This window comes from Pavona decussata, unplaced genomic scaffold, assembly GCF_977016875.1.
Source record: "Pavona decussata unplaced genomic scaffold, jaPavDecu1.1 SCAFFOLD_95, whole genome shotgun sequence".
Classification (NCBI taxonomy): domain Eukaryota; kingdom Metazoa; phylum Cnidaria; class Anthozoa; order Scleractinia; family Agariciidae; genus Pavona; species Pavona decussata.
Genome location: NW_028145512.1, coordinates 2637977 through 2665743, shown reverse-complemented (window position 1 = coordinate 2665743; position 27767 = coordinate 2637977). Strand labels below are relative to the sequence as shown.

General features: G+C 39.2%; 2 pseudogenes across 1 annotated transcript; both read right to left on the bottom strand.

Moving 5' to 3' along the window:
- Positions 1 to 8268: 8268 nt before the first annotated feature.
- LOC146473132 (putative serine/threonine-protein kinase DDB_G0267514) lies at positions 8269 to 10643 on the bottom strand (annotated as a pseudogene).
- A 903-nt stretch (positions 10644 to 11546) lies between these two features.
- LOC146473131 (uncharacterized) lies at positions 11547 to 21648 on the bottom strand (annotated as a pseudogene). Its single transcript, XR_014866479.1, has 14 exons — positions 21338 to 21648; positions 20742 to 21022; positions 20314 to 20422; positions 19908 to 20011; positions 19584 to 19762; positions 18942 to 19020; positions 18535 to 18760; positions 18110 to 18202; positions 17404 to 17620; positions 16873 to 16959; positions 16376 to 16667; positions 14888 to 16336; positions 13822 to 13914; positions 11547 to 12151 (listed from the first exon to the last, which is right to left on the bottom strand). The product of XR_014866479.1 is annotated as an uncharacterized LOC146473131 (transcript).
- Positions 21649 to 27767: the final 6119 nt, after the last annotated feature.

Below are 27767 nucleotides of genomic sequence, written 5' to 3'. Positions count from 1 at the left end.
CATATGAGAACCTTTCTAGAAATGCAAAACCTGTTAGGCTAAAAATCTTACTTTACACCCCCTTAACATAAGAACCAATTTTAGCCAGGTTCTTAATTTACAGAATAAACTGGTAATTTTTATGCAGGTGGGAGCAGTTATGTAATTTCCACAGAAAACATGAGAAAAGCTTATTTCGATTCCTTAAAAAATTTTATTTTCCAAGATAAGGGAGTAAAAATCTAACCGAAGCGGTATATATCCCTTTAAACCTCTTTTAAGAACCTTGTCAGCTTAACTTGGAAAACATTAGGATTCTACTTCGTGTTTTTACTGTATTGAAAGTTTATGTCATTCGCAACTTATCAGTTTGAAACTTACAACACTGTAGTTTATTATCCTTTATTGAAATTGAGACTTTGCAGAGGCAAAGCTGGCCATATAAATAATCGACCTTGCTAAACTATCAAAGTAGATTTCCAAATGTAATAAAAAAGAAGTCAGTATATCAAGTGATGGATTACATGTAATTCTAATTGTACGATCGTTGATAGAATCACGTAAGTGCCTCAAGTCTATCACCTCTGGTTGTCATTGAGACCACATTGGTGTTTGCATTATACATAAAGGTAACATTAACAGTCCATTGTTACTGGTGAAGTATGAAAGGTCGACAATTGTGTGGTAATTTCTATTTCTTTTGAAAAAAGTTAACAATGCTCTGCGTTCCCTGCTTGCCCCGTGACATGCATACAGTGTTGACGTGGTGAATAATGTTCAAGACTCTATTGTTACCATCAAGGCTCTAATTTTCCCACACTTCCTACAGCGGAATTTGTTGCCTTCTATGAGTTCAATCTCAGGGAAACGCTCCTTTATGTGCGCTGTGAATTTTTCTTTCCCTTCTTGAGCCGTGGCTGGCGAGTGAGGCTTTTTAGACGTGCCTTCCTTTATCTTGCTGCTGTCATCAGTGCAAACATTATTGGCAGAGTTTTCCTTGTACTCAGGTACTACAATGTAGACCCTATTTATGTCAGCATGGTTGTCAACGGAAGTATAGTTGTCTAAAAACCTATCTAGGAAGTATTTCAGATCGTGTTCACCAGCAACCGGCATAACATCAACTCCATCAAAGTAATAAATTTTAATGTTTGCCTTGCAACAGAATGCTGATGACAAATCCTGTTGAAACTTTTCCATGATTAAGTTTCCGACAGCCATTTCCAATCTCCGCTTGGAATCGGCAGTAAACATTCCAGCTGTATTGGGTAGCCATTTGAACACTAAGTGTTAGTATTGTTGGCTTAGTCACTGCAACAAACCGAAATTGACTGTGTCGGTAAAACTGGTAGATGTCAATTACCCATAAAGATTACTTTCCCTGACTTTTTCTACATTATCAGAGCCCTAAAACTAATTCTATTAAAATTCGCTTCATAACTTAGCCAAATCCCTCCGTGGTACCCCCACTATCTTTTTTCCTTCGTTTTCAATAATGCTCTCTAAATTGGACATAGTTTGGCTAAATAGGTAAAGAACAAAGGACAAAAGAGTTAGACAAAGCGATAATGGCCTCACTTTACTTATTGTTATGGTACAGCCTTTGAATCATATTTGATAAGACTGAACTTTTACCTCCTTTGCCCCTTGTCGGAATGTGACAAGAATCCAGATATCGACGCTTGGACTTGCGAATTTTCCAACCTCCTAAACAAAGAAACAACGACGAATATAAAAATTTCATGCCATGGACAACTGAAAGCTTTTTTATACTGCAAGTAACATACCGTGTGCACCATTCTTCAGTGAAGCTGGTAGAAGGTGAAGGTGAGGCTGAGCGTGATATCGTCACAGAAAAGCATAAACGTTTGTGCCAGTAAACATGAGTGACGTGAGTCGGTACAAAAAAACATTGTCCGGTCCCTTAATGGGAGTCAAGGTTGAAAAATGATATATTACACATGATCATCATCTAAACTGTAATGACCATACCATGTATGATGTTCTTCAATGACACTCAGAGGAGGTTGATTGCGACCTATAACACAAATATAGCATCGTATGAAGAAAGGTATAGACGCATGACCAGCTTCTTGCTTTTGCTCCTACTGGCGGGTTTTGAGCTAAATAAACACACTTAGACGTCTAAGACCCTGTTTCCCATTTCCTGTTTCAGATACAGTTGGTTATTGTTAACAACTGGCGATGGTAAGATAAAAATATCATGTTAACTTCTCATTATGAATTACAACACTTACAGTTTAGTTGTCTTGCGTGTAAAGGAGGTCTTAAAATGACACCTGTCCGCAGCCAAGCAGTCAATAAGACAATGGCAAGTAGGTACAAAGAACCTAAAAATTCCGCCATGTCAGCAGAGTTGATTTGCCTCTGTTAACTACGCCATTCCAAAATAATTTCCAATACGTCGGGCGCTTATGAATTGGATGGTGTCTAATGTCCGTCCACTATAAACAAGAAACATTGAAGGAATTCGCGGGACACGCCTGACACCATTTCGTTTTATTCTTTGGCTGAACTCTTTTGCTCTCTGCTCGCTTTAAAATCACATGCATGTTACCAAGTTGCCAAGGAGTCTGACAGGAAAAACTATCACAGAAACTTGCATTGGTACACTCACCTCCTGTGGCAGCTAGGTGAGTTACTTTGTGAAGCAGTTCTCCTTCGGTATGAAGCACGTTCTTTTGATCTACACATTAACAGGCCATTAGATTCAGTGGAAGATTGGGACATTCCATGGGCATTTCTTTTGCAGAGTTTCACAAATATCGTTTTTAGTTTGATAAATGTACTTTCCCGAGGTCAAAAGGGCCAAAGGGCTGAAATTATTCTAGTTCAATATTGTCAATTAAGTCTGTAAATCAGTTGTACCAAAAAAAAAATAGCCAACGCACGAATGAGGACTGAAAACATTGCCCAGGAAAAAAAATCACCCATTCCCTGCTCAAAAATCAAGTAGTTGGCCCCCAACTGGTGGCGTTCCATGCTGAGTGCTTTATAATAAAATTCCGCAGACTATGCTACGTGAACCACGTATGCAACATTCCTTTCACTAATAAAACCGTTTATTTCATAACTAAAACTAGAGAAAATAAATAATAAAAGCTTTATTACTTTGCTTTCACCGAATTAAGTCTCCAGTGTTCCACTTATTTTTCACTAATTGTATATATCGACGCTATTTCAGATTATTTATCATACAAGCATTTATCAGCTTTACAGTAACGGAATATGTCCTTTACTTTCCCGGTCCAATACTAGTACTGGTAGCTGAACCGATCTCGGTTTCTCATCACAGTTCGAGATAACCCTAAACTTGATGCAATTAGAGCAGATTTATTGCAGTTATTGAATTGCGAGAAAACATTTATTTTGCAACGAAGCACGCAAATTCATTGTACAAGTATACTACTTTAGACGGCCGTTCTAATTATTTAAGCACTATTAAAGGTTAATTAACTAGTCAAAAAATACTTACCTCAATTTATGGTCGCCCTTTGACTTTTTGGAGGCGATAACTCGGCGATGAGGCGATTGGGACCTATCAGTAAATTCCGCTTTTAATGAATCGGTTTGTCTATTGTCCTGTATTGTTATGCTTGAAGACTTGCCAGGGGTGAGTACAAAGTAAAACCAGTCGAAGATCTACTTACGTACCTTTCTTTGTCCTGTGACTTCTTTTTCTCCTTTTTCCTCTTACCCATTTCTCACAAAAAAAGATATGTCAGGATATGTACAAAGTGCGTTGAGAAGAGCCCAGAGAGCCGTAGGCAGAGTTGCGTAACAAGGCGAGGAAAGTGCGCTCAACAATTGAATTAATTAAGAATACGATACCATGTTTTTGTCAAACAACTCACATGACAGGAATTGCCACCAGCCGGAATAGGAAATGTACGTCGGCCAGGAAATTCTATGGACAGAAACCTTACTACGCGGAAAAATGTTGTGAAAAGAGATTTTTTTACCGTGTGTTCATGGTGTGACAATTCTGATCCCTGATTCGAGCTCAAAAGCCTTGTGATCCCTGATCCCATTCTTCTAAGCCCTTTCCTCTGAGCCCTGATCCCAGTCATAGTTTGGGCTTTGAGCCCTGAGCCCATATACCATGTTAAGACCCTGAGGTAAGATAACTTCAAATCTTTATGTATGGATTCACACCTTTCTACTAGAGGGAGCAATTTTCTAAAAGAAACCTTTGATCTTTAATCAAGATAATGTTAAAATTGCAAGCTAATATGGACAATAGTAGGCCATGTGGTCGGTAACATAATAACGCACAATACTAAGACATCGTTTCAAACTGCGGTCCAATTAAAAAACGAGTCATTAATTATGGGGATTTTCAAAATATTTTAATTTTCATCTTTTTCTAGTCAAATTCAGTGATTGATGTTTAGGTTCTATTTGAGGGAGATGCACACTAGAGATGTTTGAATACATGAGAAATATTTCAAGTCATCTTTGTGTCGTTTTTTCTATTTTCTTTAAAAAATTGTACTTGTAGCTGATTATAATTCAACAAATTAGATTAAAAAGCTCATTTTAAAAAATTCTGTTTTTCCCAGGTTGAAAGCTTAATTCTTGTACACATAAAGTTGTTTATCTTATTATTACCAATTATTGCCAATGACTGACTCTGAGATCTTTCTCTATCTCCACGACTCAATGTCTTCAATTGAATCGCGGTTTTCAAACTGTGGAGTTTTGATCATGGGGGGTTTTAACAGGCTCGATACTTTGAGTTTTAGGAACGCTTTTAAGCTGAAACAAATTGTCAAGTTCCATACTCGAGGAGATCAGACTCTAGATCTCGTTTTGACCAACATCAAAGAAAAATTACGAGGAGCCAATAAAACGGCCAGCGTTTGGTCTGTCAGATCACGCATCTGTTGAACTCCAGCTCTTGTCTCGCTGTAAATCACAACCATCAAAACGATCTATCATTACAAGAGACCAGCGAGAAAGTTACAGGTTCGCTCTGAGTTCATACTTGGAAAAAGTCAACATCGCCGACCTTGTAAAAAACAAAGATACACGTGATGAGAAAGCACAGTTGATGGAAGAAGCTATCATTTCCGGAATGGACGCAATCATGCCCCTAAAAGTAAAATCGATATCAGCGAACGAGGTGCCTTGGATGAATAACTCTATTAAATGCCTTATTCCCCGCCGGCAAAAGGCATTGGCCAACAACAATCTGGTTGAGTACAACCAGCTCCGGAATAAAGTGAACAGAGATCTGAAAGCGTGTTGAGCAAAGTACTATGATGCCCGAGTCAAAGATCTTAAGGCTTGTAAACCTGCCCAGTGGTGGAAGGAAATCAAACAGCTAAGTGGTTTTCCTAATGTCGAGCGCGCAAGCCCCATCGCAGACCTTCAACATCTTGCCGATGAAGGGGAAGATCCTAAACATTTGGCCAATGTTATTAACGACGCTTTTTTGTCACCAATGACCGCCTTCACTCCTCTAGCCACACCTGACGCACACGCGCACACGTATACATGCCAACAAGATCCTCTCTGTTCTATATCTGAGTTTTCAGTTTTTAAGAAACTATTGGGGCTTAATACGAACAAAGCATGCGGACCTGATGGAATCCCCTCGTGGGTATTAAAAGAAAACGCTGACTTATTGGCTGCACCAGTGGCAGACATCTTGAATTCTTCCTTTTTGGAGTGTCGCCTTCCAACTTTGTGGAAGAAGGCGGACATTACACCCCTCCTGAAGACTTCACCTGTTAGCGATGTGAACAAACACCTGAGACCCATTTCTTTGACCCCAATTCTTTCTAAAGTTGGGGAAGAGTTTGTTGTTGACGGCTACATCAGGCCTGCCATCCTTGCAAAGATTGACCTGAACCAATACGGGACTGTCCCGAACTCCAGCACTGTACATGCCCTAATCAGCATGCTCCACAACTGGTATAAGGATACTGTCAGCAACGGTTCGAAAGTGCGCGTGGTGCTCTTCGACTTTAGGAAAGCTTTCGATCTTATCGACCACACCATTCTCATGGCTAAGTTTACGGATTATGAGCTCCCACCTTGGGTGCTGGACTGGATTGCAGATTTTCTTTCTGACAGGAAGCAACAAGTGAAACTCGCCCGCGATTGCTACTCGGATTGGGGTCCTGTCAGGGCTGGTGTACTGCAGGGGACCAAACTGGGGCCCTGGGTCTTCCTGGTCATGATAAACGACATCAATGTCAATGGCGTCAATCTTTGAAAGTACGTTGATGATACATCGGTGGCCGAGACAGTCCAAAAGGGCCAACCAAGTGGAATACAAGCTGCTGTAGACGACCTAGTTAGGCAAGCCGAAATAGATCAGTTCCAATTAAATGAGAACAAGTGTAAAGAGTTGCAGATAAGTTTCTCAAAGTCTGTAGATCCCTTTCAAGCAGTTACTATTAACAACAAATCAATAGAGGTTGTAACTAGCGTAAAACTTCTTGGTCTCACAATTTCAAACAATCTAAAGTGGAATGCTCACATAGAGAATGTTATCAGAAAAGGAGCCTCTAGGCTTTATCTGTTAAGGCAACTTAAGCGTGCAAAAGGAGATACTGCGCGGCTACTTTGTTTCTATACTACCTGTATCCGGCCCGTTTCTGAATATGCTTGCCAAGGTTTCCACGAAGGTCTGCCTGAGTATCTCTCTGACGAGCTAGAGAAAATTCAGCGCCGTGCACTTAGAATTATTTTCCCAGACTTAGGCTACCAAAAGGCTCTTAAAGAGTGCAACATTACCACCTTCCATCCACGGCGGCAATGGCTGACGGAGTGACTATTCAATAACATTAAGGACAACAGCCACCACAAATTTCATGGCCTTTTGCCGCCACGTAATCTTAGTACCGTAGCTTTAAGGAGAAAGCGTGCTTTTAATGTACCTATTTGTAGAACAAATAGATTCAAGAATAGTTTTATCATACATAACGCGGCCATTTTCTAACGTTTTTATCGTATATCCGCAGCTATTTTTTATATTTTATGACGTAGTATCTGTGTTTCTTTGTTTGTTTGTTTTACTTATACTGTTATTTATTTATTTATTTATGATGTTTTTTTTTATCCTTTCTCGTATTTTAGCATTATATATTGTACAGTCCGTAATCCAGCCTCTGGGCTGCAATGGATTTTTAATAAAGCTATCTATCTACCATGGTTTTTGTATAAACCCAAACTAGGTGCTCAAGTCTGATATTGATATACCAGAGGGTTTAGATGTCTTTCTTGCTCATAACTTAATCTAGGTAAGAATGCAATATAATTTTCCCATTTATTTTGTAAGTGATAGGAAAAATAGGAACCTTTTCCTGTCAATCACATTGATTCTTTTGTTTTGAGAGTGCAAAATGATACTGTTTTGTTCAGGGAAACAACAGCAGTAATTGTCTGGCTCTTATTCTTGATATTGCAAAGCCAACATGACAATCACTTGTCCCTTTGCTACTTTATACATTGTTACAGATGCAATTGTAAAGCGACAAAGCGAACGTCTGCAACAAACGGTGAATCAGACGACATTCGTGAACAAGAACACGTACTTTATTTAATATAACACAACGTGCGCTTAACATAAACTATAAGTCAGTACAATCAAATATATAAATGTTCGAATGCTTATCTGCCTGGTTTAAGTGTCCATATAGTCTTTAGGTCGAGGAACATCCAATGGAGAGAGCAGAGCGAAGAAAAATCGAAGATGAAAGTAGCAAAAGTCTTTTCTCTTTTACAACTACATATTCCCAGGGCTGTTCTATATTTATCCCCGAACATGTACTGGCTACATGCCTATATATGGGCATTAACAAAAATTACATAATAGGAGCGCCCGTGACATAAATACGTGTGACTTAAATAAAACAACTGTTTATAAATGGAGGTGTGAACCTCGTAACACTCCCCTTCTTGAAGAAAAAGAAAGCATGAGGAAGTTAGCTAAGCAAAAGAATGTACGCAAATTAGGCTGAGGGTAGATTCAATCTACCGTCAGCCAATTAATGGTGGTAATATAAAACCACGGTTTGGCACGTCCGAAGATATTAATGTTAACCATGTTGACAGACATTTAAAAGAAACCAGACCAAATAATGTAATTAATCAGCTCTGCTCTTTAATAAAGTTGTTCTCAGTTAGGTTATAATTGGGAAATGATAACAGAAAATAAATTAACCTTAAAATGCACGCTGTTAAGTTCGACGACGTGTGTACGCGGCTGGCACTTAGTACGGTGTCTGCCACTAAAATAGCCGCAGATGGTCGCCGTTTTTTTTTTTTTTAATAGAAAATCAACTGCTCAAAAACTTTGTTATTATTCTCTTGTGAACTTTCCAAAGCGCGAGAAACGAAAACAAAATTGAATGGGTGCTATTGTTTCTGTTGTGATTTGATAAAAGAGGAAGTCTAAAAAATGCACGCTGTTAGGTCACTTAATTTCGGCGACGTGTGCATGTGGCTGGCACTAATACAACTTGTTTGGGCCTACAAAAATTCTTTGCCACAGAAATAGCCGCAGATGGTCGCCGGGGTCTTTTGGCATAGAACATCAACTACTGAAAAAACTGTATTTTGTAATTATGCACTTGCGAACTTTCCAAAGCGCGATAAACGAAAAAAATATTGAATACACTTTAGGTGCTATTGTCGCTGCGGTGTTGTCATTTGATAAAAGAATCTTTAAAAACCGCACCGTTCACTCAATAAATACATTGAATATTGAATTGAATCATGTTGAAACAAGGAGCACGCAATATGTTTGAGATCAAGAAAATAATTCCTGCGGCGAATTTGCCCCGTTTACGCTTTTCCTTATGCGCATAGCCAACAGCTAACGACTGCCGTAATTTGCTTGTTTTTAGTTTTGCCTGAATGCTCTGCCTTGCTCAAATGTTGGAGATTAAGTGAACATAATTTGCCGGTTTCACTGAACTTTTGGTAGTCTGAGATTGACAAGATTGATTTATCCTTGATCGCTGACTATTTCTTGTCCCGGGAGACCGATTGAACATGTTTCTGAGACATTTTCGCCAAACCCAAGCAAGAGAGCCTGCTTGCAAGCTACATTTGGCCGTAAGTCCGGCCATTTTGTAGTATGTACACTGAACTTGTTGGAGTGAAAATATAAACAGTGAACGTGACCGAATCATGACATCCGACCTAAGCGTTTACGCATCGGGTGAAATGTCATCCCGAAGTATTGAAAGGTTGCTTGGGGTTTGCGTGAAATATTTCACTTTGGCAACAGCATGGACTAAATCACGCATTTAAAGTCTATTACCATTTAATAGCCTATTTTAGCATACAAGTTAATTAACGAGAAATATTCGTCTGTATACCACACACCACGTACTCGATTAGTTTATTTTTTGTAGTTATTTCATCGCTCATAATGAATTTGAAAATCCTGTGAATACAAAAAGAATCTTTAAATTATCATTACAAAATCCAACAGCAACAAAAAGTAGAAGTAAAGTGTATGATTCTAACATACACCACTGCGTAAAAATCTCTTAGTGAGTGTTCTGCTACAAACAATTTTAAACACAAAGATTCTTTTAAACCGCGGACTGAAGGACGACTCTCACAAGCAGTTGCAAGAGCATTCTTCACGGTAGCGTTCACATTAAAATTCAAAAGTTTGTACAGTGATCTTGTCATGAACGCCAGGGAATAAACATCACTGCTCACGGAAGGTTTCCCAGTGCCGTCAACAAGTTCCGGTGCAATAAAATTGTTCTGATATAGTCCACGGATGTGGGGAAGTTTGGCTGCAGGATTTTTGGCTTTCTCTTTCAGCACATTCTTCCCGAAATCTACGATAACTGGACTCGGCCGACCCTCCCTGGTTTCAAGCAACACATTGTTACTGTTGAGATCGTTGTGGATGAACCCACAATTATGAATATGTTACAACGCATCCGTTACCTTGTACAGCACTTCATTCCACACTTTAACTTCTGTCACTTTCTTCTCTTTTGCTGCCTTGTGGAGAGTGACGCTCTCATCACTATCCCCATGAAACTGCAGAACAATTCCGACACTGGGTTGCTGCAGCATAACACTGAATAGAAGAGGGATGCCTTGATGGTCTCCCAATCTTTGAATCACACGGGCTTACGTATGCCGCCTCCTTTCTAAGCTTTTCCACGCTTGTGTTGCTTCTCGGTTGGAGTTCCTTGACCACAACAGGAATTCCACGGAATGTTGCCAAAAAGCAAGCACCAAAGGTACCCCTTCCAATCGCTCCTCTTCCCTCATCTTGTTTCACATTGCTTGCCTGGATTTCCTTTAAATCAGCATTGTCATGGCACGTTTCGCAGGCGACTGCGAGCTCCTCTTGGATCTTTGTATCTTTCTTGCATTCATGGCGTTTTTTAATGCAGCCGAAACCATTATTTTGCCTCTAGGTAAAGATCCTTCGCTTTTGTTACTCTTCTTCTACGCTTTGTTTGCGTTTACGATCTCGTTATTTGGCGGATTTCGGGCCAAAGGTGTAGGACTTGCTTGTCCTGTTGTGGTTCCTTTCCTTTCTTTCTCTGTTGCCTCCTTTTGTTCTGCTCTCTCCTTAATTTCTTATAATATTTACATCGTTCCTCGTTCGGTTCTTTGGCTGACCCTTTTCACTTTTTGTTCGATTCCATTACTCTCGACGGTGAACTGGCAACTCGAGAGAACGGCAACGCCTCCGTAAAGAAAGAAAAATGTTGTTTCACTACCAGAAAGGTGACTGACAGGAATGTTTGTGTTCCTGAGTTGCCAAAAAAATAAACCCAGACATTTGATTGGCCAGATAAACAATCATTAAAAGCCAGTGCGCGGGATTTACGTCAGCTGAGAGTCATTTTATGAGAACAGTCATAGCACGTGGCCAATTGCATTAAAAAGAAACCAGTTATTGCAATACTCCAGGGCGCTAAAACTTTATTACTTCGACATAGAAACATTAAGTCTAAGATAAAGGAAGATTCATTTTTACGAAAACAGGGGGTTGTTTCGCATTCCCGGCTGTTTCAAACATCGAACTTCACATGATCTGAACCTACTGCGCTATTGTTTTAGCTTCCTGTGAAATTCAAATTTGGTCTGAGGAACAAAAGAACCATATGATAAATCTGTTTGGATTTTAATACAATACAATACAAACATGGCTGCTGCTTATCGGCATTGCGATGAATGTGGTAAAACATTGAAAACATTCCAAGCACTTCACTCAACGACATGCAAACAAACAACTCCCAGAGCAGGTAGTGTTTATGGAAGGAAATCAAGAGATCAAGCAGATGGCCCCCCAAGCGATACGATCGTCTGCGATGCAAGCCGAATATAAGGCATGTTTGGTTGGTCTGACAGAGAGGATCAATGGAATTCACCACCAGAGGCATAAAAGTAAGTTCACAATAAGTACACGGGTAATTCCTTTCCCAGGGATAATTAATATTGGAAACAAACCATAAGCTAGTGCAAAGAATTGACTTGCGGATGTGCATTCAAAGAACAAGTTTTGTCGCTTGTACGCGCGCGTTCGCCTAGGCAAAACTACGTAACTGGTTAGCTGCAAGTCAGAATAGCTAATTGTTCTATACGTAGAGGCATAAACAAATTCCTTTGCGTTACTCTAGCCTTATTATCATATTGGCCCCTCATACAGTGGAACCTCCATTAAGGGGGCACCCTCGGGGCAAGGAAAAGTGTTCCCTTAATGGAGGTTGGGCCAGTTTTGCAAATATTAAACGCCTAAACAAAAATAACTGTTTTCTTGATTTTGGATGCAGCTATTATTTTAAGCAACCATAAAATGTATGGTTTACATTTCCAGCTCATTTAGGTGCATGCATATGTCATTTCTTTGATTAATATTATTTTGCAACATTTCTGACCCGAAAAGATAAAAATTAATTAAAAATAGCCTAAAATACAGTTGGGACCTTGCTGCACCTGACCTTTCATGTGTGGAGGCCTACAAACACTGGTTTTCAAAATCAAAACATAAATTTTGATAAGTTATCTTCTTTTATAGGAAATTGCCAGACGTTAGAACTCAACATGGTCCCATCTAAGTTTTTCCAACAACTACTAAAAGACTTAGATGATCCACAGCCACATGCTGTAAGGAACGTGAGCCACTGGCGTCCACCGATTCTGAAGTCTTGTGCAAGGAAAATTACATACCGTTTATTTGACATGAAGATATTCAAGGATGCACTAGAGAAACAGAACACTTTGGCCCTTAGAGAACAAGTGCTTTTGAGTGGTGATTTTGAACTTTCCGCAAATACACTGACAGCTGACCCTAGAGAAGCTATTGCAGCTGCAAAGAGCAGAGCCCACGGACAAGGCCCATGAAACAGAATTACCTGCCAAAGTAATTTAGTGGTCGCGCTTGGAGAAGGTCGAGCTACTCGTGAGCTAAACGTGATCTGGTGGCCAAACCTTTACAACACTGTTGCATTAGGGAAATTAGGGATCAGATTAAATGTAAATCGGGTTGAGCTAATATAACTTTATCTCAATAAACTGGGCAGTTAACTAAAGGCTAATGTCAAAAATATCCAATAATTCCCTAAACATACATCTATCAAGGAATCAAGAGTTTTGTTTTCAATCACATTGAAAATTGAAACCTCTGACATTTGAGGGAAAATTCGCTTGCATCATTCGGCATATACGTTTTAATAGTAAGTTAGCAACGGTAAGTAAGTTAACTGTACTCTTTGGTATATTCTACCCATTAGAGCACAGGGCTGGTTAATTAAAATGTACTCTTGGGTATATTCTACCCATAAGAGCACAGGGCAGGTTAATTAAAATGTACCCTTGGGTATATTCTACCCATAAGAGGACAGAGCAGGTTAATTAAAATGTACCCTTGGGTATATTCTACCCATAAGAGCACAGAGTAGGTTAATTAAATGTACTCTTGGGTATTTTCTACCCATAAGAGCACAGAGCAGGTTAATTAAAATAATGTACTTTTGGGTATATTCTACCCATAAGAACACAGAGCAGGTTAATTAAATGTACTCTTGGGTATATTCTACCCATAAGAGCACAGAGCAGGTTAATTAAATGTACCCTTGGGTATATTCTACCCATAAGAGCGCAGAGCAGGTTAATTAAAATGTACCCTTGGGTATATTCTACCCATAACAACACAGAGCAGGTTAATTAAATGTACCCTTGGGTATATTCTACCCATAAGAACACAGAGCAGGTTAATTAAATTTGTTTTGTATACCCACTCCAGACCTTGTTTATAGACTTAGATCAGGGACAATTGGAAAATTATCATTCCATGGTAATTTGAGTGTTTAGAATATTCGGGTCTTGACAATCTGCGAGCCAGGAGCCAGCAAGCCAGACGTGCGAGGCACTCAGGTTAGCCTAAAAAACACTCTGGTTAGCCTAAAAAGCACTCTGGGTAGCCTAAATAGCACTTAGGTTAGCTTAAATAGCTCCTCGGTTAGCTTAATGGTTAGCATTCATGTTGCAGGTTGTTCATGCCTCGCATGCTTTGTTCATGCCTCGCACGTCTGCCTTGTATGGCTCCCATGGCTCGCACGTTTTTAGCAGTTTGTTCTCTTTTCTTGATATTAGATTATGTTAGTAAGGTTGTGTTGTCTTAATTGCTTAAATTGTTTGGTGAGAGGCCAAAAACGTTTAAACATTCCGATGCACTTTTTTAGCAGTTTGTTCTCTTTTCTTAAAATTCATCATTAAAACAATCAGCAACAACAAGGCTAACCAATAGTATTAAATCGAAACAGTTTGCTGGTGCTAGATATACTCGTAAAGATCAAAATTAATATTACAGGTGCTGACCTTGACATCATGTACATCAATAAGCTGCTCATCACCTTCCTCAAATACTCTATCCCGAATTGTAATCGCAATATCTCTCTAGCCTGCACAAACCTTAAGATAAACAACAAGTTAGATCTTAAAAATATAGATGGACTCAAAGGGCAACAACCTGATATACATGTACACTCCCTAGCATATTGTATATATACTGTGTGCACATCATCTGTGCACAGTGAAAGATTTACCTAAGACTAATAACATTGAAGTTATAAGATTTATAGAGTGATGGTTTCCACTTAAAATTCCCCAAGATCATGAAACAACTGACAACATCAATGAGCTAATATTTTATGTTAGTAGGGTTTAGTTTTCATAATTCCTAAACTTGTTTGGTGAGAGGCCAAAAACGTTTAGACATTTTAATGTACGTATTTGACCAAATAAATATTATCTTGATTGACATGATTTTATTTGTTGTCACAGCTACAAAATAAAGCCACCCATAAGTATATTATATCAAAAGTGATAGAGACTGCTCTTAGTATGGACTCTCCCCTTTGACCTTACCTTCCTTAGTAGGTACAAGGATCATAGAGACACTGAAGCCCCTCCACCACGACAAGGTGGCAGTCTCAGCGGAAGGGAAAAATTAACTGTTACCCTCGGGTATATCCTACCCAAGAGAGCACAGGAGTGGTTAGTATTCAAGTGATTATTACCCTCGGGTATATTCTACCCATGAGAGAACATGATTGGTTAGTATTAGATTGTTACCCTCGGGTATATTCTACCCATGAGAGAACATGATTGGTTAGTATTCAAGTGATTATTACCCTCGGGTACATTCTACCCATGAGAGAACATGATTAGTTAGTATTCAAGTGATTATTACCCTCGGGTATATCCTACCCATGAGAGCACAAGGGTTGGTTGCAACAAAAGTGATTGTTACCCTCGGGTATATGCTACCCATGAGAGCATTAAGATAATGGGAAAAAAATAGTTTCTGCAGGCATTCTGCTACCCCAAGTGGTAGGAAATTGGCAAGTCACAAATGACATCTTAAGCAGGATGTCCAGCCCACCTGAGGATCTGTAGCCTAAGGCTTTTTCTATGTTGATCCATATTGCAGTACTTACACTGAATATTGTTCACAGTTGAAGGGCCACTTCTGATAAAGTCTCTGGCAGCCATAATGACACCAATTCCACAACTACCGACTCCAATCATGTGTGAATCAACAGGAACTTGTGAAGGCATCCCAAACCTACTAAAAATTTGACAAGAGTGCCAAAACTTTGTATGGAGTAATGGATGATGGGGATATAACTGAAAAAGGAAATCCAAAGCCTCTTTTATAAAAGGAAGTGTCGTTAAGGGAACCACATAACGTAACCCTTTGTCGAAACATAAACGCTTATTTGCAAGGTCAATGTAGACAAGTCCCCAATGGTTCCCCATGAACACTGGCACCAGGATTTGCTGCAGGTCTTCAAACTTTGATCTCTGGTGAGCGCTTGCTGCTAACTGCCCAAATTTAAAAGCTCTGTCATCCATTTCCATCCACTGGTAAAATTCAGTAGGAAAGTACAATGTATCATTTCTTCCCAGTCTGCGGACTTCTTCAACGTATTTGCTGATGCACACATCAACAACAAAGCTATCAATGTGTCTTTCTTCAGCAAGGTCACAAAACGATGTGACATCAATGGCTTTGTGGTCACGTCTCAAAAATGGAGAATTGGTTGGCCTGTTCCAAAGGAGTGTTTGCAGAAGTGCAACTTCCTGTGGTGTACAATTTAATAGAGAAAGCCATCGAGCCTCCGCTGCTACTCTATGTTTTATCTCAGATATTATAGAAAATCGTTCAAGAACTGATAAACCATTTTCAGAGAACTGACCCAGGCCTTGAATGGTAATCCCTAATGAGTTGCTTCCCTTTGTTCTCTCATCTGTCAACAATTGTTCTGCTCCTTTAATAATGGCTTCACAGGGGCGATGGATTAGGGTGAAGGGGTCTGTAAAAAATGGCTTATTAGCTCCCTGTTTGGCAGGCAAGGAGGCACTGGAGCTACGGGAAGGTGATACTGGTGGAATCAGATCTTTAATTGCAGCTATTTCAGCTCGAGTACTAGCTGTTTTCATGGCAGATGACGAGGGGGTACAAGGTTGCTGTGAACTGTCATTCCAAGAACTGCTACTCATCTCACCTTCTTCATCATGAATGATGAGTACTTCTTGTGAAGTCTTGGTTACAATGCAATCCCCATCTGACACCTCAGTGGAAGAGCAGCTCTTTGAAGATACAACCTTCACGTCTGTAAAGACAGGCTGTTTGGCAGAATCAGCTTGAATACTACATGTAGCTGTGTTCAAGGCATATGGCAGAGGTTTTATACAAGGTTGCTGTGAACTGTCATTGCAAGAACTGCTACTCTGCTCACATTCTTCTCCATCATGAATGATGAGTACCTCTTGTGAAGTCTTGGTTACATTAATGCAATCCCCATCTGACACCTCAGTGGAAGGGCAGCTTTAGGCAGATTCAACCTCCACGTCTGTAAAGACCAGCTGTTTGGCAGAAGCAGCACTACTCATTGCTAAACCAGTGTCCATAAATTCTTCTTGTTGGGAGATGTCAGTGTCTCCAAATTGGTCATGGTTGTATTCAACAAGGCCTGACAGAATATGCTCCTTGACACTTGTTCCCTTGCTTTTGTCAAAAGCATATGTCAAAAAGTCATTGCCGAACATTTGGCTGAAAAGGTTGTCAATGGCCAAGATCCACTCCTGTTTTTCTTTTATCCACATCCTTGTGTTGATGGGTTTCCATCCACAGCCACGGAAGCTGAATTTTCGCTTTCCTGTTAAAAATTGTGAGGTAAGATGATGTTCATACAAATAGGTTTTCTTTTACCAACATCTTAAAATGCAGAATCAATGAAAAGCAGAATGATTGTGATCTCAAAATGGCTTTCAAAGAAATACAGCCAAATTTATACCCCGATTTAAGATCATTTTCTATCATTAGAACCGGACATTCATATTAGCAACAGTAAATGTACTAACCTAAGGCAATGCAATCCCTGGCTTCACGAAAGGCGTATCGTAATTGAAGTAACATCGTCGCAAACCAATGAGTAAGAATTTGATCCACTGAAATAAGATAAGCAGTCTTTAGAATAGTTTCCCAAACTTTCAAGTGGGGTCACATAAAGAAAACATACATGTTTTACATGAACACCCACTTCCGATTTGAATAAGTTAGGTGACTATAACTGACACTACCATAATCCCATGCAACTATAACCCATTTCAAATATGAAGAGTTATATGTGGATAAACAATGTGCATCATTCTAGGTATTTGTCTGTGGAGCCTATATGAAGGGGACAGAGTACTACCTATCTTCCACGTTAGGTACAGTGGAAGCCAGCAACAAAGGCAATAAGTCATGTTACACAATCTATTATCATTTCTCATAGGTAGTCAGCCCATTCTTCAGTGGAAGATTTCTTCAATGCCAGAAAAATGCCTAGTGTACACCTATAAGGAAGTGACATCAGAGCCACAACTGAAATAAATATTGCTACAACTCACAGGATTGCCCTGGGCCAGAAAAATCATGATTTGTTGCCTTGGAGTAGAGTTGGCGATGCAGTTTGTGGGATGCCTCAAAGCCTTGTCCAGAATACTTGTATAATGATTGGAAGCGTCAACGCAACATGGCACTGTGGTCAATCACCAGATGACCATAGTCTCCAGTACCAAGGTGAATGCCAAACAGTTTCTTTAAGAGGAAACCCCAGGCTTCACACTGAAATTCAAACACAATGCACTCCTTGTTTATGTCAGAAAATAGGAATCAAAAGTACAGATTTAAGACTTTAAAGAGAGATTTTAAGCAACAATAATTGGAGTTGCTTGTCACAGTAAAAAAGAATTTAACTCCTAGTATTCTGTGCTCAGCCTTCACATCCATTATGCTTTACAAGAAAAAAAGCGGATTTCTAACCAGCAGTATGTACAGCAGACGTTTCAAGGGCATACACAGTCTAAACAGGTAAGAGGCCCTACACCATTTCAACCACATGTAAAAAGATCAAAACTTGATTACCTAGTTCTCCACCAGCATTACAATAACTATATCAAATTTTCAGTAGACTAAGTTTGTTCTCTTTTCTGGAAAGTCATCATAATTTACAAAAATCAGCAACAACAAGGCTAACCAAAAGTATTAAATGGAAACAGTTTGCTGGAGCTGGATATACCCGTAAATATCAAAATTAATATTACAGGTGCTGACCTTGACATCTTGTATATCAATAAGCTGCTCATCACCTTCCTCAAATACCCTATCCCGAATTGTAATCGCAATATCTCTCCAGTCTGCACAAACCTTAAGATAAACAACAAGTTAAATCTCAAAAATATAAATGGACTCACAGGCAACAACCTGATATACATGTACACTTCCTAGCATATTGTATATATACTGTGTGCACATCATCTGTGCACAGTGAAAGATTTACTTAAGACTAATAATATTGAAGTTATAAGATTTATAGAGTGCTGGTTTCCACTTAAAATTCCCCAAGATCATGAAACAACTGATAAAATCAATGAGATATATTAACTACATAAAACTATGTGTGAGATAACTAAGCCCTTCTGTTTTTGGATCTTTCAGGACAATGTTTGTACAACTCCAGGTAATCTGATGTTAGTTACCTTTCTAAAAAAATCAACTTGAAGTGTAGCCGCGTAACTAGCAAATGGATCTTCCTGTCTTTGAGAGTCAGCAGCCTTTGCACTTCTCTTTCTCTTCTTTGGGTGTGGCTCCTTCACACTGTTGGAGATCTCATCTGCTAAACTACTCAGCTCCAAAAACTTTGCCTCAACTTCCATTTTCTTTTTTCCCACTGTTCTTTGTGGCTGGTTAGAAATGTTTCAAGATCTGTAAGACATAGCACACAATGAGAGTCAATACTTGTTATCAGTACATGGGTCACAATACAACTCTAGCAGTTTAGTTCCACAGCAGAACAAAAATGATGGTTCATCAAAACACAATCCTGTCCTTTTAAAAACATCTATGATAATATAATAATTCCTTTCAGCTTATTTCTTACTGCTACCTTTTTCAATCTTGACTTTTTCTTGTCTTGAGCCATAATCACGTGTTATCTCACCACAACTTAGCATTTCAGTGACAAACTACAAAAAGAAACATTTTCACATTGCTGCTCATCAAATGTCAAGGTAATATTCAGAATAATTGGACCATTTTGGTTTGAGATCTTGTTTACATCTTCTGGCTTATTTTTTATCACTGACAATGAATTCATATCAAAAGGAAAGTTGAAGGACCAGTCATCACTCCAAAGCATAACATTTTAAAAAAAATTTGAAACTTTAGTGGACAGTCAATTCTATGACATTTAGCAATAATGATGATGACATTAAACGTGGGTAGACAGTAATTGTAAATAATAACCTTCTGCTAACTGAACTTTTAGAATTGTCAAGTGAACAAAATTTGAGCCTCCTTGCAATCATGTAATAAAATCATTTTTTTTTTTGTTAAACAATGAGGCTATTTTAGGGAAAACAAAATTGGCAGAGATTCAATTTATAACCTCCAGGCTTTCCTACTTGTTTAATATCTTTCCTATCTTCCTGCATGGACATAGCAGCCATCATCTAACGTCAGTATTGCAAAGGCATGCCTACCATTTACTTTTCAATAGAACATTTATGATTATTAATAATTCACCAACCATTTTCTGCTTTTCAAAAAATGTTACATAGCCCAGGACAACTTGCTTTCCTGCACCATGACTCTGCTTGTAATGCTTGGTGACTTTATCAATGGGCAGAGATCTCACCACAATGCTGTCAAAATGCTTCAAGATTGATACAAGAAAAGGAATGTTGAAATGTTGTTGAACTCTTGCAACTCACTCACAGATATCTACAACTTTGAAAATGTGACATTAATTATGTCATTATCTTTTACCATCAAGCTAAAAGTAGTTCCGATAATACCCGTAGTGATATAGTGTGTATTATTTACCAGTATATAATGCAAAAACATCAAATACCTGTAAACTTGATTTGATACTTTTTCCCATCAACAACAACCCCATTTTTCTTTATTTTACGCTTTTGTTCATTTAACGTTGAGATCAACTGGGTGAGCTGTCGTCTGAAAAAAAACAAACAGTTAACAAATTCAACTAAGCTCCAAACTGCCATGTTACTGTCATTAACGTTCTTCACTTGTCAGCATTATTTTGAAAATTAATTGCAGCTAAAGGAATTGAGAAAAACACTGACTGTTAAAGAATGACTATTGCTAACAAAGTTAAATATTTTTACAATCCACACAATAGTATTTCAAAGTTTGCGTATAAATACCAATGTTTGTCTATACTGTAAATTATCAATCAAAGCCATCTTTAACACCCTCACAAAGTCACCTGGCTCCTATTTCAAATGTCTCCTAACCTGTTTTCTTTACAGTTTGCAATAGCAACTGGATATACAGACAAAGCACTCTCTGAACTTTTATTTTCAAAGCTGATTGGAACAAGCCCCACTGCGACCTGATTCTTGCCTGCAAAAAGAAAAACAAGGGACTGGAAAAGCCTGTTGTTGGAAATGGACATACCATAACAGCTAGCATATCATCATGCCGTTAAGAAAGGTCAACTGATGGAGCAGCTTCAACATGTTGACTCAATTCAAGACACCTTGACACTGCATGGCTAACATCATGCGCACACCCATACAAACACACAGAGTGGTTTGTAACAAAATTTTAGCTGTACCAAAGTTTTTTTTCCTGCACCTGACCTCATGATGGATACTATTTTGTTTCAAAAATTATACAATGCACGAGACAAACACTACATTTATGTTGTTTTTTACTATACCTCCAAGTGGGCGGCCATCAAGTTTAATGTTGAATTCAATTCTGTCCTGGTCAGAAGAAACTAGACGCTGCTCCCGTATGGCCCAAACAAGAACAGAAGACAGGTCAACGCTGCAGGCATCAAATTCGGTTTTCATCTTTTGAATTTTCATGGTTCTTCGTACAACAGAGAAAACCAATTTCTTCACTGCCCTGATTTCATTTTTCGTCAGCAACACTGGAGTATCACAAGAACGCTTCAAATAAAATAAGCTTTGATAAGCAGGTAAATTATATTTTCTTCTTTACATTTTTCTCTTAGTGAATGGGTTGGATTTTTTCATTATGTTGGTTGTTTACATGTAAATAAATGAATACTGGAATACCCAGACAAAGATCTCAGGTGCAACAACTAGCTCTCTCATTGCCGCACATAGTAACATAGTGTTTGCTGAGTTTGCTGAGCTATTTCTTGTTGCTAATTATTAGTCCAAAATCACAAGAAAATCGACTAATTGATTTAAAATTTCTGAGACAGTTTTTGAAACATCTTCCTTTTCAGAGTCATTTCCATAAAGAAAACTGTTTCTAAGAACACAAGCTAGTGACTCATGGTACTTGTCGCACACATCATTTAGATCTGAAATAACCATTCTGCACTGACCAGCTACTTCCTTTCTCTTAGTAATGGATCCAAGAGGACTCCTCTTTGTTTCCACTATCCTTGAACTGCAGCTTTCTGAGGAGCAGGAGGACAGTGGGGAAGACCTGCCCGGGGTACAATGATCAACAGAAGAACTAGAATCTCTTTGAAGCTCCACAATTACTTCCTCTAATTCGGAGATCGTTTTCCTCAACTGCAGCATTTCTTGATGAGCTGCATGGAAGCGAGCTTTCCAGTCTAAAAGCTGTGTATCAATGTCCTGCATTTTTCCTACCTAAACTTTTCGAATCCAGTATGACACAGTTAATGGCGTTTTGGACGGAGGAAAACTCTGCTGATCTAATAAATCCGTTCTGTGGGAACTCTCGCTGTCTCAGTAACAAAGCGCAAAGACCAAACAAGTAGCCACATAAAGATTTCGGGGTTGCCTGTTAAGCGAACAGCCTTTGTTGGCGGTCTTTAGTTCCCGCGTTTCCACGAGCTGAATTTTTCCTGGAAATTGGCGAAAAACTTCGTTCTTTGCGAAGTCTGTCAGTCTGCATCCACAAATATTCTTCGTGAGAACGTACCAGTGTTTAGTGGAGTCCAGTGAAGGGCTGGTAACCTTAGAAAACGACCATGAAGTCATCGACGATGCAGAAACTTCAACCTCCATGGCGAAACCACGTCAATTGATGCCCACGGGAAAAACATCTCGCTTTTCAAATTGAAATTCCCGCTCCAGTAAAAGATTACCAGTGCAGTAACTTATAAAAGTTTTACATTAATTCCATTTTGTCACCCAGCTTTGCACAAAAATATAGTACAATTCTAGTGATGTGATGTCAGTTCAAATGGGCGATGATTAACCAGGCGTTTGTTGTCATGTCTGGGAGGTCTGAACACGAGTTACGTGATAATATGGATTTTGGGCGCGCGTGGATTTTGTGCACAGTATAGTAATGGTGACCATCAATATTTACTCAATGTTTATATTGAAAATGTTTATCCCTTTAATCACTTTCATATTAAACATTCTTTTACATTTGGTAATTTTTTTAAGCTCCTCTTTAAACTCCGCGGAAAGGGTCCGCTTAGCGCTTACAACCGGTTACAACAATAAAGTTATAAATAATATCAAGGAAAACGGCCAACGTCACGAATTAATTTAGGGCGCCGAAAACCAGTGGTGACAAAGTAAGGGAAATTAGAAACGAAAAGCTATTACACACCGGGGGTTGTTATTTCCACCGTCAGCTTCTACTGTAATTACTAATTTCCCTACTACGACTGATCAGGCGTACGTGCTAATTGACGTTTTGACCACAAACGTCACTCAGTTGTACACCTTGGCGAAAATGATACAGATATTAAGCACTTCGAGAGGAGCTCCTGGGGCGCATTCTTTCGCTTAGCTAAGTTCCTCATGTTTGGAAACACAACTTTCTTTTAGCGTCCAGATAAAACAATTAAGTGGCTTAACTTATACATCACACTCTGGAAAGACAGTCAGCAATAACATTGTCCTTTCCCTTGATGTGTCTAATGTCTAAGTCATGCTCCTGTAACATCAAACTCCACCTAAGTAATCTCTGATTCTTGTTCTTCAACTTGTGAAGAAAGACAAACTCTCTTTTTGCAAGGTTAATAGTGAGCATAGCCTCACTTTGTCTCTCGAAGAAACTGCGGATGATTCTCAAATGATCCTCCCACTGATGCTAAAAATGATGACATCATCAATGTATGCTTCACAGCCATTAAGACCAGGAATGACACTGTTTATAAGGCGCTGAAAGGTGGCTGGAGAATTCTTCATTCCAAATGGGGTAACTTTGTACTGGAACAGACCATCAGGAGTAACAAAAGCTGATATCTCTTTAGCATGGTCAGTAAGAGGAACTTGCCAAAATCCTTTCAGTAAGTCAAACTTGGTCACATACTTGGCATTTCCAATTCTATCAATACAGTCATCCACTCGAGGAATTGGAAAAGAGTCTGACTTTGTCACACTGTTCACTTTTCTGTACTCAGTACAGAATCTGTAGGTTCCATCGGGTTTTGGAACAAGGAGACAAAGAGAACTCCAATTGCTCTTGCTGGGTTCAATGAAGTCATTCTCTAAAAGGTACTGGATTTCTTCATGTAGATACTTTTGTTTTGTGGGATTCAGCCTATAAGGGTGTTGTTTGACTGGATTGGCATTGCCAACATCAACATCATGGTATATCGCGTCAGTTCTGTTTGGAATGTCTGAATGTATGTGGCACAGTTGTCTTTGTTTCCGCCTGTCAGGGGTTACCAATACATAATTAAGATCACTTAATTTCTTTTCAACAACATAGGGACCAAAAAATCTAGCTTAAAGTGGACTTCCAAGGACTGGAAGTAAAGCAAGAACCTTCTGGCCTGGCTCAAATTTACGTTCCACTGAGTCTAGATCATACCTAGCCTTCATAGATTTCTCAGCTGAAACTAGATTTGCTCTAGCTAATTCACGTGCCCTTGTGAGCTTAGTGCGGAAATCTGAAACATACTGTAAAAGGTTTAAAGAATCTACGTTATCAGAAAGGAACTTTTCCTTAACCCATTGCAGCCCACGTGTTTTCGACATTTTCACAAATTAGCATATTGTTAATAATTAACCTAATGTGCAGTAAAAATTGACTACTTACTGGGTCAAAGAAACAGCACTCCTTTGGTCTAGAATAGCTAGAATTTCTAATTGTCAAATAAAATACCCTAGCTGCGAATTAAAGATTACCCAAAAAACAAAGCTGAAGGTAAAAATTTCGAAAATTTGATGAAATTTGATCCTCGCGTCACATGGCAGTAATTTGATCCGCTCTCGAGGAGACGTGTTTGTTTACGCAAGATTAGGCAGTCATCACGTTTCATCAATGAAAATAGAAAGAAAAACAGGCAATAAAGCTTTCCTAAATAAAACATTTATTCAAATAAGTCTTTGTATAGGTCTTAGAAGAAAACGCGTATAATTTTTGCCGTGAGGCTACCGACTCGCAAGCGATTTGAAGCAATTGCAAGTCAATTTTGAAGCGAATTTATCGACTCACGCGGACCACGTTTTTCAAAACTTTTGCGAAAACTGTTCGGAATACGAAGAATCGATCAATTAGAATAGTATTTCAGTACAAATCCACAATCAAACCTGTAATTCTTTGTGAGTTGTATTGCGAGAAACACTCTAACATCACCAAGAAAGTCCATGGCGAAAATAATGATTTGAGATGTCCGCCAGCTCGTCGCCTTGGTAACACTACTGGCTGCAGTGGGGCTTTTGGTATTGCTTGGTTAGGTTTTCCAACAACTTGGCAGGTATGACAAGACCTACAAAATTCAGCCACATCCTTCTTCAGGTTAGGCCAATAAAAATGATTCAATATTTTCTGATAGGTCTTGTTTACCCCAAGATGTCCAGCAAGCGGTGTTTTGTGGGCTGTGCTGAGTATCTCCGCTCGGTAAGCTTTGGGAATCACAACCTGATACTTGACAGTCCACTTATCTTCAGCAGGAACGTCAGGTGGTCTCCACTTTCGCATCAACACATCATTTTCAACAAGGTAACAAACAGGATTTTTAGACATTTCACTTTCATCAACAGCCTTTTGAAACAGGCATGATATTTCTGGGTCTTTATGTTGCTCTTTAATAAGACTTTCTTTAAATAAACTTCCCTCAGAGGGTTTGAATCCCTCATCGACTTTAAAAGCTTGGCTGAAGAATGTTTCAGACAAGTCAACCTCAGAACTAGTATTCTCTTCAAGAGCCTCTTTCCTACTCATGGCTCAAGTAACGGCACATGCCGAGTATAATCCCGGATACTCACTTTCTATAGGATCAGGAACCTGATCAAAACAAGGCTTATCATAGATAACAGGGCTAACAGCTACTTTATCCCCTGCAAGGTCATTGCCAAGAAGAAGGTGTACTCCCTCAAAGGGTAAAGAAGATCTAATGCCAAGGGTAACAAGTCCTGAAACTATGTTTGATGACAAATAAACATTATGAAGAGGAACAGATGTATAATCTGATGAATCTACCCCCTTAATAAGGACATTAGCACCAGCAGACGACTGTTCAGAAAATGGAAAAGTATCTGCCAGTAAAAGGGATTGTGAGGCCCCAGTATCCCTCAAAATTCTAATAGGGGAAACACTAGACAAATCACTTGTCAATGAAAAAACCATCATGAATGAATGGCTCAAAAGTCTCCATAATAGGTTTAGATGGGAGATTAAAATTCCTGCTCACATCACCAGAGTCTGAAAAAGATTTCACCTCATGAAGTGTGTCACCCAGACTGTCACAACTTTGAGGTATAGTATTCTTAAATGTAATAAAACGTGGGCTTGGCTTCGTTTTGTGCCTGTTGTTTTCTTTTTAATTTTGAAGCAATCTGATAAGTGACCACCCTGTTTACAGTAATTACAAACAATAGAACTACAGTGGAACCTCGATTTAATGAAGTCGCTGGGGACCGGCCAAATTTGTTCGTTAAATTGAGGGTTCGTTATAAAACCTCGATATAACAAACTTGAGGGGAAACGACCAAAATGTTCGTTATATTGAGGTCATAGTTAATGATTGATTTTCAACACAGGTGACTTATGTCACGCAATTCAATGCAATTTTCGTCTCACAGAAGTGCTTTTTTGGTGGTTTTGAGTAGCAATTATTTTCACTTTTGAGCAGACGCGCAGCTTTTGTTTACAAAAAAACAACACCTTCAGAGTGTTGATCTGTTCAGCGTTTATCTTCTATCGCGTGTTGACATTGTAATTCGTTTTATCGAGGTAGATTTTACGTTTGGGCTTCCGGATTATGTTCGTTATATCGAAGAATTCGTTATATCGAGGTTCTATTCCATACATTTTACTATAACTTTGGCCGGAACATAGAATACCGTATTTACTCGAATAAGCGCCGCGGCCCTTATTTAATTTTTCGTGTCTCCTGTGCGGTGCTTATTCGAGGGCGGCGCCTATTCGAGGGCGGTGCTTATTTAAAAGGCTCATACCACAAAGACAAAACATTTTTGATTGTAGAAATTAATTTACTTTATGAGTACAGCAAACACTGACAATCTCCTTACTGCAACAGTTACAGGGAAGAGAAAGAGGGAGGTTGGGCTTGTCGTACCGGCAAAGTTTACAGTCTTATGCAAAAACTGAAAAACACGAACATTTTGAAGAGAGAACTAAATGAACGAGTATCAAGATATACTCACTTCGAAATGAATTCATTCATTCTTTCTCTCCAAGTGTCACGGTTTCTGGCACAGTTACTTGCTTCCGTCCATCCATTGAACCCAAGTTCTCCTCTTTCCTTCTCAACTGTTCTTCTCCATGTCTCTCTGGGTCTACTTCTCCTACGTTTTCCTTCTGGTGTCCAGGTTAGAGCTATTCTTGGGTTCTCATTTGCCTTCATCCTTAGTATATGCCCGATTCCAATTTCCTATGCGGAGCATCTTTTTGGGGTTAGCAAATGACTTGATCAGAGTACAGGCTTCCTTTCGGATTGGACGTGTACCCGTCATACCACCGTCGTCCCATTTGATGTATTCATCTTCTGGAGTTTGGCAAGTCGTTGTACTACTCGTGAGATAACACTCATTGATTCGAGAATTTAAGGTTTCCGTAATCTGTTACTTTTTACAAGAAGGGGTGATTGGCCCCAAGCTCAACCTACTACCGGTAGGAACGGTGGGTTATTCTCTGTCTGGGCTCTACCTCTTGACCAATCCGGCAAGGTTGAACCTGCCAGGGACCAAGGTCCCAGCCGGCATAGTTCTAAAGGTCACTGAGCCTCACAAGCTTCACCACCATGTCAAGGTGATAACCCACGGTGAAGAGATTTCTGAGCAGGTGGAATGAATTTGGGACTTGAATGTATTTCGTCATAAAAATTCTGCTTCTTCGGATCTTGCTTGCCAAGGTTTCTTGATGGGCCAGATGAACGCAAACCATTTTGACCACTGCAAGAAAAGGACTGGTGGGACTTATCAGCGAACGAAATCCTATGAGTCAGAGAGTAATCATCGGCAAGACGGGCAGCTTCATCAAGAGTTTCTAGCTTTTGCTCGTCAATATAAGTTCGAACATCACTATGAATACACCCTTTAAACTCCTCAATTAAGATCAGTTGTCTTAACTTATTATAATCATCATTAATCTTCTGCGAGGAACACCAGCGATCAAATAACTGTTCTTTTGTCCTAGCAAATTCCACATAGGTTTGTTTACTTTCTTTCTCACAATTACGAAACCTTTGTCGGTACGCCTCTGGCACTATTTCATAACCCTTCAGAATGAACTGTTTAACAGAATCATAATTTGAAGCTTGTTGTACTGATAACTGAGTATAAATTTCTCTAGCCTCACCCATTAT